This window comes from Sinocyclocheilus anshuiensis, unplaced genomic scaffold (assembly GCF_001515605.1).
Source record: "Sinocyclocheilus anshuiensis isolate Anshui unplaced genomic scaffold, SAMN03320099.WGS_v1.1 scaffold1522, whole genome shotgun sequence".
In the NCBI taxonomy this organism is placed as follows: Eukaryota; Metazoa; Chordata; class Actinopteri; order Cypriniformes; family Cyprinidae; genus Sinocyclocheilus; species Sinocyclocheilus anshuiensis.
Window position 1 is genome coordinate 236,568 of NW_015546143.1, and position 12,240 is coordinate 248,807.

Below are 12,240 nucleotides of genomic sequence, written 5' to 3' on the forward strand. Positions count from 1 at the left end.
AGCATGACTTTATCTCTTATGTGAGCTGATAACAACTAACTGCTTAGGCAGTTTGCATCACATCATCCAATGCAGTGTACACAGGGTACAAGACGACAACTGATCTTTAGTTTCAACTTCATAGACAGAAAAGCTATTGAGGTTTTAAAGTTACAAGGTATTTTACACAAAGTCAAATAAATAATTTCACTTTATTAAAAAAGATAACTCAAAACAACTTTGTGAAAAGCATGTGGTTTTTAGTACCGCCTCTACACACAATAGTATAGCATTGTGACAAATAGGACAAACAATCAATCACATAAGAGGAATGGGAAATAAATGATTAAATGTTGTTTTAGGAGAATGTCAGTGGAGGACACAGAAGATTGATGGCACATAGGCAACAGTATTCCAGAGGGAGATGACAGATGCTTGAGGTGACAGACGTCTGTTAGTTCACTGGTTCAGGAAGATCATGGTTGAGGTCAGCATACTCTAACAGGCCTTGGTACAAAAACACAAGCACAAATTGTCATCAGATGAAAAATTTAATTTCAAATGAAAATTGGCATTTGTATTAAACTTGGTTGGGAATCCACATAATCTATCAGAGATGTACACATAATGAGGAAGAAGAGGTTAAAAAGTTTAATAATGAACCCAGAAAGAAAATTGTGTTGATGTCAGTTTCAAGTCAGTCTGAGTCATTCTGTTTCATAATTTTTGCTGTACTTCTGTCTTCCTTTCCTATGGCCTTTCACAGGGTTCATGAAGTCACTGTGTGTATGACTGCTCTTTGTAAATTCCGGCCCTTTGTTCAAGACGAAACCACAGCCCTGCTATTTGTTCCCATCTGGAAAGTCTGACTGGTGCTTCCCTTAGTGTACAGTCATGGCCAAAAGTTTTGGCAGTGACATAAATTTTGTGTTTTGCAAAGTTTGCTGCTTTAGTATTTGTAGATTAATTTTCCACATGTTTCTATGGTATACTGAAAAACCATGATAAGCATATCATAAGTTTTAAAGGCTTTTATTGGCAAAAAAATATAATGAGTCAATATTTACAGTGTTGACCCTTGTTCTTCATAACCTCTGCAATTCGCTCTGGCATGCTGGATATTAGCTTCTGGGCCAAATCCTGACTGATGGCGATCCATTCTTGCCTTATTAGTTCTCGGAGTTGATCACAATTTGTGGGCTTCTGCTTGTCCACTCGCCTTTTGAGGACTGACCACATGTTCTCTATGGGACTGAGATCCGGGGAGTTGCCTGGCCACAGATCCAAATGTTCAATGTAATGATCTTCGAGCCACTTCTTTATCACTCTTGCTTTCTGACATGGTGCTCCATCATGCTGGAAAATGCACGGATCATCAACAAGTTGCTCATGGATTGTTGGAAGAAGTCGCTCTTGCAGGACATTTTGATACCATTCTTTATTCATGGCAGTGTTTTTGGGCAGAATTATGAGTGAGCCCACTCCCTTGGTTGAAAAGCAACCACATGCATGGATGGTCTCAGGATGCTTCACTGTAGGCACAACACAGGACTCATGATACCGTTCACCCTTTTCTTCTCCAAACAATCAATTTTCCAGATGTCCCAAACAGTCGGAAGGGAGCTTCATCAGAGAAAATACCTTTGCAACAGTCTTCTGCTGTCCAATCTCTGTACTTCCTGCAGAATTTCAGTCTGTTCCTTGACATTTTTCTTGGAGAGAAGTGGCTTCTTTGCTGCCCTTCTTGACATCCGGCCGTTGTCCAAAAGTCTTGGCCTCCCTGTGTGTGCAGATGCTCTCACACCAACCTGCTGCCATTCCTGAGCAAGCTCTGCACTAGTGGTGACACGATTCTGTAGATGACTCCTCAGGAGGAGACGGTCCTGGCACTTGCTGGATACTCTGGGACGTCCTGAAGACTTCTTCACTGCAGTCGAACCTCTCTCCTTGAAGTCCTTGATGATCCCAATGTTTCTTTCAGGTGAAATATTCTTTGTTGCAATTTCCTTGCATGTGAGGCCATTTTGATGCAAATCGATGATGGCTGCACGTGTTTCTTTGGAGGTAACCATTGCTAACAAGAACACAATGATTGGAAGCGCTTCTTCCCTCCTTTTATAGCAATCAGTGTGCTCTTACAATCTAGTTGTGATTTCACCTGACTAGAACTCATTCACACTTTCACATGTGCTGCTGATATGATTAGTCAATTAATGTTAGCTGGTCATTTTGTGTCAGGATCAAAAAACAGTGAAATTAGTTTTTTTGTGAAAAGTAAATTTTTTGGCCAATGAAGCTTTTAGCAATTATTTAAAATGCATCGGATCACTCTACACAAGAATCTAGAAACAATGTGAATGAACACCACAACAGCTTAAGCAGCAAACTTTGCAAAACACAAAATGTATGTCACTGCCAAAACTTTTGGCCATGACTGTAGACAGAGTTTACACATTCAGTCCTCCATGTGAGTATGTTACATCCTCCCACATGGCATAAGGATACTGAAGAAAACTAAGATCACATTTAGAGTTCTCTGGTCAGGTGCAGCGATGTGCTCCTGCATCACACATGTAAAATATTACTCATGAATTTTAGTTGTTAATTGAATTGCCTTTTGTTAATAAACAAGATGCATGCTTTGATTTAGATTTTAAGTAATTTGAAAACAACAGTTGAAAGAAAGTTGATGAGTTGCATGACTTCACTGTTTATTCAGACATTTGTAGTAAAATAATAATAATAATAATAAAAAAATCCAATTTACGAAAAAATATCAGAAAGGAATAAGATTCTTTGTCACAATTTTTGCACAACGTTACTCTTTAAACTTGCAACCCTTAAAATGTGTGAATTTCACTGCAGTAGAGAACAAAAACCAAGTTATACAAACAAAATATGTTGGACCTGGAGTATTTAATCATTTTTAATGTAATCTAAGTCAAACATTAAAACATAGTTCAAACTTATACTTTCTTATCTTTTGAAGCACACTGAGACACAGGTGATCTCTTATTTCAAAGGTCACTCAGCAGGATGGAAAGAATGCTTATAAGGTAATAAGAAGTGAGAGTAGGACACTTACGTGGTTAACATGCTCAGAAGCTCTTGTATAAACAGTATGAATTAGAAAAAGAAATCCATTACAACACAACCCACTGCTCTGTGTGTTTGCATTATATAATGTCATAGGAACATTTTGTGTGTGAATGTGTTCTCTTGGTGTATTTTGCAATGTTGGTTGTACCTTGAGTGGTCTGAAGCTCACTGTACACAGTATCTGTGCCTTTTCTTACAGGAACTGAAGAACAAAAGAGAAAATAGGTAGTAGTAATAATAATTATTCTTATAATATTATTTCAAAAGAAATGCTTGTGGAAAGAGTCAAATGCACACTGTAATTCTGGATAATATAAGTAAGTGGCTATTGGAGTTAGCAGGAACCTAATTAGTCTGGCCTTTCCTGTTTATAAGATGTCTCTAGAAAACAACCACTGTAATTAAAATCCAGGGCTCTAGATAATTTGGATGGTTAGACCCCACCCTAGAAGTGTTTTTTTCTCTAATCAGCTCATGCATGCTGGGGAATCACAAGGTTCCTCTTCAAAAGGCAAGAGGAGTTGAGAGGAGAAAGAAAAGAGATGGATATAGTTTTAAAATGTTGAACTTACTTCGTGTAGGATCTACTGGTTGAGGATGAATCACCTCTGTGTACTCTATGTCACCTTCATTTGTGGACCCTAGGCTGTCCTGGTCAGCAACATCTGGTGAAAAACACAAACATCAATACAAAGATACAAAATGAATTAGGTTAGAATCATTTCAGGTAGGCCTATATGTTGCAGGTAAATACTAGTAGCTTGGGGAATGCATGGAAACCAGTATGATTACTAAGTGGTGACTTACCTGGAGGTCTTTCACTCCAAACACTCTCTTTGTTATTAACCACCGCTGAAAGACACAGCAAAAATTGTGCATCAGCCATGGTCATTTACATGCCACTTATAGATAAATCAAACTCAAGATAAATCAAATTAGATGAAGTACATCCCCAACTTTACCAGATTATTTTGTAGAAAATTAGATGAGTCATCTGAGGTTTTAAACACACACACACACTCACGCGCACACACGCACGCATGTACGCATTGCACTTTAATTTTAACTGAGTAAAAGAAAAAAAAACTCAGCCAGATTGAGACTTAGCCTGATTCCTCACCAAATCTATAATTTCAACTTTCAGCAGGTTGAACATATTTTAGGATTAGTCAGTGACAACTCCCTAAACTAACCAGAACAGCTTTTGTATATGCATAGTGTTTCCAATTTAGCTACAGTCACTGTATCTCCTCAACCTGTGACCTGCTTTTAAAGACATTGTATCTGAAGTAAACCGTTTAGGTTGGACTCTGGTGACTCTGCACTACCAGACAAATACAGAAGCAGGAAACGGTTCATAAAATAAACATGCAAAGTCAACATTGCCCTTCAAAATGTGATTTAAAGCAAAGGTGGATCTTAATAACAAAATCTTTAACAAAGGTTAAAGGTCATAAATAAATAAATGATACCTGGTTTATATGACACCTAGTTCATTCAAATATGTTAAAAGAGAGAATGTAGAAAGACATTCTGACAATCTTAACATGTTAGGGAATAAATTCCAAATGAGGTAATTCCAAATAAAGCATTTTATTAGATTTTAAGTGCCTACCAAATCTCATTTCATGTACCAACCAGACACATACACACATTATTATAGTGTTTTACAGTAAATAAATCATTAACACAGATGCATTTAGAGTAAAATGAAACAAACAACAACAAATAACAAACAAACATATGATGGAAGCAAAAACACACATACTGTATGCAAGCAAAGCAGTGAAATCAGAGAAAAAGCACATGGCGAACAGATGATTCAGATGCTGTTAAGATGAATAATAAGCCAAACTGCTGTGATATGGGTGAGCTTAACATTTTTCTGCTGTTCTAAAGAGAAGATGGGGCAGCTGATTGGATGGAATACTTGCCAGCATCAAAAACTGACACATTCTTAGAACAACAACATCTAAACCAAACATTCTTCAAAAATCCAATCATGTTACCAATCCACAGTTTGATTCCCCCTTTCCTTGTTTAAAAAGAAAGCATGATCTGAAAAACTAAAAAGATCAGAGGTGGTTCTAAAAAACCTTTATCTTCAGAAAAGCTAATTAATTTTGCATAATCTTAGAAATTGCTTTGTCTTACGGTTTTCATAGCTCCCTGAAAAATTTGGACCCTTCACTACATTGTTCACAGGATTTCTAAGTTGTTTGCATTAATTGTGGTGATCTCATGTCCCATAGGTCACCTTCCCAGTCAAGACATCAAAGTGTAGCTCTGCACCTGGAATTAGACAGTGAATTTGCCAGTGTCACACAGCATCTTAGTACAGTAACATTAAGTTGCAACCAGTGACTAAATATCATGATCATAGGTTAAGTGATGTAAACATGGATGGCAAAGCTTGAATACTCCTGGTCTGTCGTCTTGACTCATGAACACTACTGACTTGAGATCCTAATTGGAATTGATTTATCGGGTAGATGTGACAAACACACCTTAGGGTATGTTGAATGAATGGAGTGGATGATGACTGTGGACAAACAGAGAAACAAAAATAAAAATATAAAGAGACCTGTGTGGTCGCTATAATGGGTGTCATGGGTGAGACTCAGCGTTAAAGAGTCATCTGATTTAGCACTTGCAGGCTTTCTGAGGAATGGTGAGAGAAAAATCAAAATCAAACATACTTATTAAATATTCTCCACTACCTAAATTTCCTAGTTTTATATGGATATTCCTTTTAAAACAGAACAGGCATGGTGAGATGAGTTTAGTGACTATGTAATAACACAAAACCACCTCATCTTGTCCCTCTAATGCCTTCAACTCAAGACCAGCTAAGACATAAGCCAGTCAACTCACACTGATAGTTCAGCAGCCATCTCTCTTTTACCTGTGACAGAGAGAAAGTTGAAAAGGGAATTTGGTTCACAGGTCAGAAAGGTGTGCAGCTTGTGATGCAGGGGGGCTGTAGGTCTCTCTACCTCGCTTGGCCTTGTAGCGCATCACGATGAAAAGGACCAGCAGGGCCACTAACAGCATGCAGAACATAGCAATCAAACCCTTTTTCCACATTGCCAGGCTCACTACAGAGTGGACACATATGGAGACAGACATATCAGAATACGAGTAGATGACAAACAACACAGACTTTATTTTTTACCTTAAAGATTTTAGATTCAAATTTTGTATATTTAGTCTCTTTGATAGAACATGAAACTAAAAGGTGACCACGGTTGTCAAGCAACATTTTATTTGAATAATGGTTTAAATTTCTGTGGGTTCCTCACATAAAACTGTTGCATGGCTTCAGAAAATAACCTTCATGTTCTTAAAGGGGGTTAGACACCAGAATGGCAGTGTCGCTTTACAGGCATCGTCAAAAGAGTGAACAAATGCAATGCAATCCCTCAAAAGCTGCATATGCAATAATTATACAATTTTAGAAAAATACTTTTTTTGTATTAATTTATGTATTAAGTTTAAATGTCATTTCATAAAATTGACTATGGATATAATGTTGAAGAAAGATGAAGCTCACCTTCGACTGTGACTATGTCACTCTTTATCGAAACATCTGCCTGGTTATTTGCCTCGCAGTAGTAATTTCCACTGTGATTTCTCTTCACTGCATTTAGGTTATATAGGGATGAATTACTTTGAACTGTGGTGTTATAGATTGCTGTGCCACTGCCTCCATAAAAACTAAAACTGATAGGTGGAGAGCCTTTTGGAATGCCACATATCAGGGTAACATCACTGCCCTCTTCAATGTTTCCTGGAACTGGAAGGACTGTCAGTAAGGGCTTCCCTACTGGAACTAAAGACAAGAGAACAATGAACTTAAAGATGTAAACAGATGCTTATACTAAATGACATAACATTAAATCAGTGGTTCTCAACCAGGGGGCCAGGACTAACTATTAAACTCTTATAAACATATATAAAATTAGTCTAACATAAAAAATGTATTCTACGCAAGTCTACATAAAAAATTAATACTAAATTACATATAAATATACATATAACACAATGCTACATTCAGTTACATTTGAATATGCACATGTAGAACTCAACAAAAAGCTTTGTAGATTTCTGCAGAATTGGAATTTATAAAGTTCTTTCTTTAAATTATTGTCTTTTTAGACTTCAGATATCTATATTATGACCTTACCTATTACAGTAGCGTGTAGCCTTTCACTATTCTTGACTGAGACTTGGCCATTATTCTCTGCTTCACACATGTAACTGCTGATGTCCGAAGGAGTCGATATCTTGGCTAAGAAACGAGCCTCCTTATGAAGGTAAGATACCTCAGTCTTGTTCAGAGTAATGCTGTTTCTCTTTAGCGAGTAGATAATTGGCAGACTTCCATTCTCAGAATAGCATCGAATCCAAAATGACTTATTCACGATAACAGGACCATCAACTGTGATCTCAGGCTTTGAAACGAGAACTTCAGAGAAACAATGGTTAATTAACTAAAAAATGTTTTTACATCTTTTATATTGATAACATTTTTGTTTTCCTAGACATAATGGATGAGAAGGCACTGTCTACCTTTTGGTTCAAACAGCACCCTCCCGCTCTCTTTGATAATCCCTTTGGCTTCAGCAATACACATATATTTCCCATTGGATGCTTTGCCTGCAGTGCCACTGTATCTGTTATCCTTTATTACAAGTGTTTTGTCTCCGAATATTGAGTACTTTATATCATCCCTTTGAATCTTCTCTGAGGCAAAGCTGTTGATTTGACAGCTGATGGTGAAGTGTTCTCCCTCAAAAACCTCAGCTGGGTTAATGATCAGGACTGGCATGGAGAAAAGCTCTAAGGGAAAAATATACAAACTGTTATCAAATCATAATATATTTATAGGTGTTTGGGTAGACAAGACCAGACTGTGCTTAATGCTCACTGCCTTTTAGTGTGAAAGCAAAAAAAGGTGACTGCAGCAAAGGATTCACACACAAAAAAAGGGTTAGCATATGAAGACTTGTAATATAACATAAAAGTCACATTGATCAATTTCTATAGCTCTTGTATGGTGCTATTTTTGTCCTTTCTGCATACTGACAGCCAGGGTGCGAACTGCGGGGGAGCTAGGGGGAGCTCGGCTCCCCTGAAAACGTGATTTGTGAAATTTTGGGGGGTCTCAAAAAATATTGACAATGTGTTATTTTGACGTGCAATTTCAGTTTTGTGTAATGTGATCATCGTGGATTATTATGTGTAAAATTGCAAAAATATAATTAATTCATGCATGACGGCGATTTAAACCTAATTCACTTCAATTTCGATAACTATACATGCTATTCTTGTCATGAGCACAAGGTGTGGGGGCGCTGCGGTGCAAATTCCACTCATGTTTAGTACATGTTAACTCAAAGATTCGTAGAAAAAATATCAACGTTGGACTCTGGGCGATTCTGTGTTAAGGTAAGGCATGTTATTTGCAATTATGTGTTGTGGCTGGGTTGTTATAGGTCTGCCCCCCCGTTATAAAAAAACAAAAAGAACATGTGGGCTCCCCCAAAGTCCACGGTATAGTTCGAACACTGCTGACAGCCCATGGTCACTGTATGCGTCTAGAAAAAAAAACAAGGGTACTAAAAATATCATAATCAAAAAGTTTGTTAATCTTATTTTAAGGGGAAATTTCACAAGGAAAACATTAGAAAACACTGATAAGCATTCAATGTCTCTCACCTTTTACAGTGATGTTCATAGCGGAGGATTTATAAACATTACCAAGGTTTGAGGAGCACTCATATTCCCCAGAGTCATTAGCCTTAGCAGACATTCTGTAATCTGTCTGTGTCATATTCGAACTGAGCACGGTACGTCCATGGATGAGATTGATTCGGAGTTCTGAATTTCTTTGGGAAGTCATATTAACACTGCAGCTGAAGGTTATGAGATCTCCTTCAATGACATATGTTGATGGGTTTACTTTAATATTGGGTTTGATCTCCACCTCTGAATTGGAAAAAAAAATTGGAAATGTTTACACTTCCTGGATGAACAAATACATTGTACAGTATGAAAAAAAAATTGGACCTACCTTGAATGTCAAGACTGATCACATTACTGTCATTAGAACGTTCTATTGTGCTATCCAGATTAATAGAATAGTAGCAAAGCATATTCACAACTCCTTTAGTAAGGACCAGCTTCTGCTCAACTCGGTGACTGTCTGTGGACTCCCTGTAGAGTTCCTCAGGTCCATTACTAAAGAAAAATGTCAATGAACCTTTTTCTCCCTCCACTGTACAGACAGCAGTAACATCATCTCCCTCACTCAGTTTCAGTGTATCCACTGTAAGGACTGGTGTCTGAAGACCTGCAGAAACATCAGCAGATATTAAAATTCTCAGAGCAATTCTTCTACACACTGAACTGATGTGTTACTGTACCTTTCACTGTCAGGTCTTTGAAACTGCTCTCCTTCTTTTGCTTCTCAATGACAAGATCACATCTGTATTTCCCAGAGTGGGCCACTCTGGCATCTGGTATAGAGTAGAGTTGGTCCATAGAACTGGTCTGGTCAGTATTTAATAGCTTATTATATCTGTAGAATTTGTATTGATAGTTGGGGTGAGACCCCAGCCTGTGGCTGACTTCTGCCTGACATAACAGTGACACATTTGTACCTCTTTCAACTTCATTTCTCGGATGGATAATGAGTTGCACGTTTTTTATAACAGAATCTGTGGAGAAATAAAGCAATTTTACCACTTAGATTATGTGGTGTGTGTTTCAAGGAATGAGATTCTGCATCACAGAAGCCAATTCCACTCAAACTGTTACTGGTTACAGCTTACACTGCAGGAGAAGACTAAACTGTGGTGGTGTAAAATGTACTCAGATTTACTTCAATTAATTACTGAAGGCTGGACTATCTCATATGGTTTAGCATTGCATTTGATATTCTTATGAGAATCTTATTATCTGCCCCCCTTTTGGCGCCCAGGGAGTCTCAGTATGGTATAAATAAATATTGGGGCAGGAAGGAAAATAGTTAAACATATTTAGAAGTTTCCATCTCTGGGGATGAGAGTTATTTGTAGAAACGTCTGTCCACACCCATTCACACCAGAAACCAATAAACCAACCAACCATATGAATTTTTAGTAAAACATACCTTACCAAGTAATTACTTTTTTTTAAAAACATAATTTCATAATTCTGCCATAATATGTAATACATAAGTTTCAATGCAGTTGCAGTTTCAATGTCCACATTAACAGAGAGACTACATAAAATATTTGGGTAGTTCACAAATAGACATGGAGAGTCAGCTAATATATTAAACTACTAATTTAACTTACTTATTACTTTTCTAGTTCATTGTAATGGTCCTGTGGTGTGACAAATTAATTTATTTTTAAGTTAATATTCCATAAGTAAGCAAGTAAAGTATACGTACGTAAAGTTCAAACTCATTAGTGATGAAAATCTTTATTTCTAATGAATAGATCACACTGCAGGACTGAGTAAATGAATAGTAGTTCCATATAAGCTGTCAAAGTTAATAACAGGTTAATAATAAAGTTAATAATAGGAGCAAAAACTTATTACAGTACATATAGCTCTACCTGCTATAATGATATGCAGATTATCAGATTTTGATTCAAGTTTATAATGTTTGGCTGTTGAATTCTAAGAGCATAATGCCGAAAGAGAATGACGAGTCACATCACACGGCTTACTTAAGTTCTCATGTCTCTACCACTTCCCACTACTTTCCAAAACTAGGGCATGTGACAATACACATGAACATGTTTTCAAAAACAATATTCTTTAGTCCAAATTATAAGCATTTCTATTGGTATTAATAAATGTGAGGTCAAACTGTCCCTATTACGATTAAATGTAACAAACTAAAAAATCAACTACTTCAAAATGTAAAATTCCGATTCCAATGATAAACGACAATGATTATGACATTTTGAAATGGAGTAACGTCTTACAAGGCTGAGAAATTAGTGATTTACAGACCTGCACAGGCTTCCTCTGCTGATGATGTCATATGTCATCAAAGAGGGTTTGCACAAAAAAAAAAGAAAAATCAAGACAAATTCATATCCAAACCAATCTCAATATCCACTTAAGCCATTATTGAGGGACTAGAAATGAAAGGTGTCCTTACAGGTGAAGACGAAGAGGAAGAGGAAGGTGCCAATCTTTAGAGAGGGCTGAATCTTCACCTGCATGGCTGAGCACTTCTAACCAGTGTGTGTATGTATGTTTCGCTGTAGAACAAAGTGAAGTGAAGATGGAGGGAGGAGTTGTGCATGTAGGGCTACCTCTGTGCTAATTTCACAGGAAGTGAGTGTTGCTTCCTGGGGAAGTGAGGCCTGGAACTGGAATGCTCACTCTGGATGGATTTGCATCTCTCTGACAAGGCAGGATGATTGTTCAGTGGACAGGAGGCGGAAGTGAACCCGTGTCAGTACTCTTCAGGTAAAAGCCTTCTATTTCCAGTTCTAAACCAGCAGAGAACAACAGAGAGAGAGAGAGAGAGAGAGAGAGAGAGAGAGAGAGAGAAAAATCCTAAACGAAACTGCTCGATGATTACTTCTTCTGTAACAATGACAGCATGTCTTTGAAAATGTCTGGCTTTCAGTCTTCCTGTAATCATCAGAACAAGCAGAAGGCAGCTTCTCACATGGACATACATAATGGACACAAAGCAGCAGCATATTTAAGATATATATATATATATATATATATATATTTAAGATATATATATATATATATATACGTACATAATTTGTGTACATAGAAAAAGTCTTAGATCTTTGAGTTCAGCTCATGAAAAAGGGGGGCAAAAACAAAAGTGTTGCGTTTATAATTTTGTTCAGTATATATATATAACCCTGGACCACAAAACCAGTCATAAGGGTTATAAGATTTATACATCATCTGAAAGCTAAATAAATTATAAAATTTATATAAGCTTTCCATTGATGTATTGTTTGTTAGGATAGGACAATATTTGGCCAAGATACAACTATCTCTGAGGGAATCTGAGGGTGGAAAAAAAATAAAAATGCTGAGAAAATCGCCTTGTTGTCCAAATGAAGTTCTAAGCAATGCATATTATTAATCAAAAATTAAGTTGATATATTTACAGTAGGAAATTTA

The 12,240-nt window shown here is 37.0% G+C and overlaps 1 pseudogene; it reads right to left on the reverse strand.

Annotated features, from left to right (window-relative positions):
- Positions 1-348: 348 nt before the first annotated feature.
- Positions 349-11,306, reverse strand: LOC107701200 (platelet endothelial cell adhesion molecule-like; annotated as a pseudogene).
- Positions 11,307-12,240: the final 934 nt, after the last annotated feature.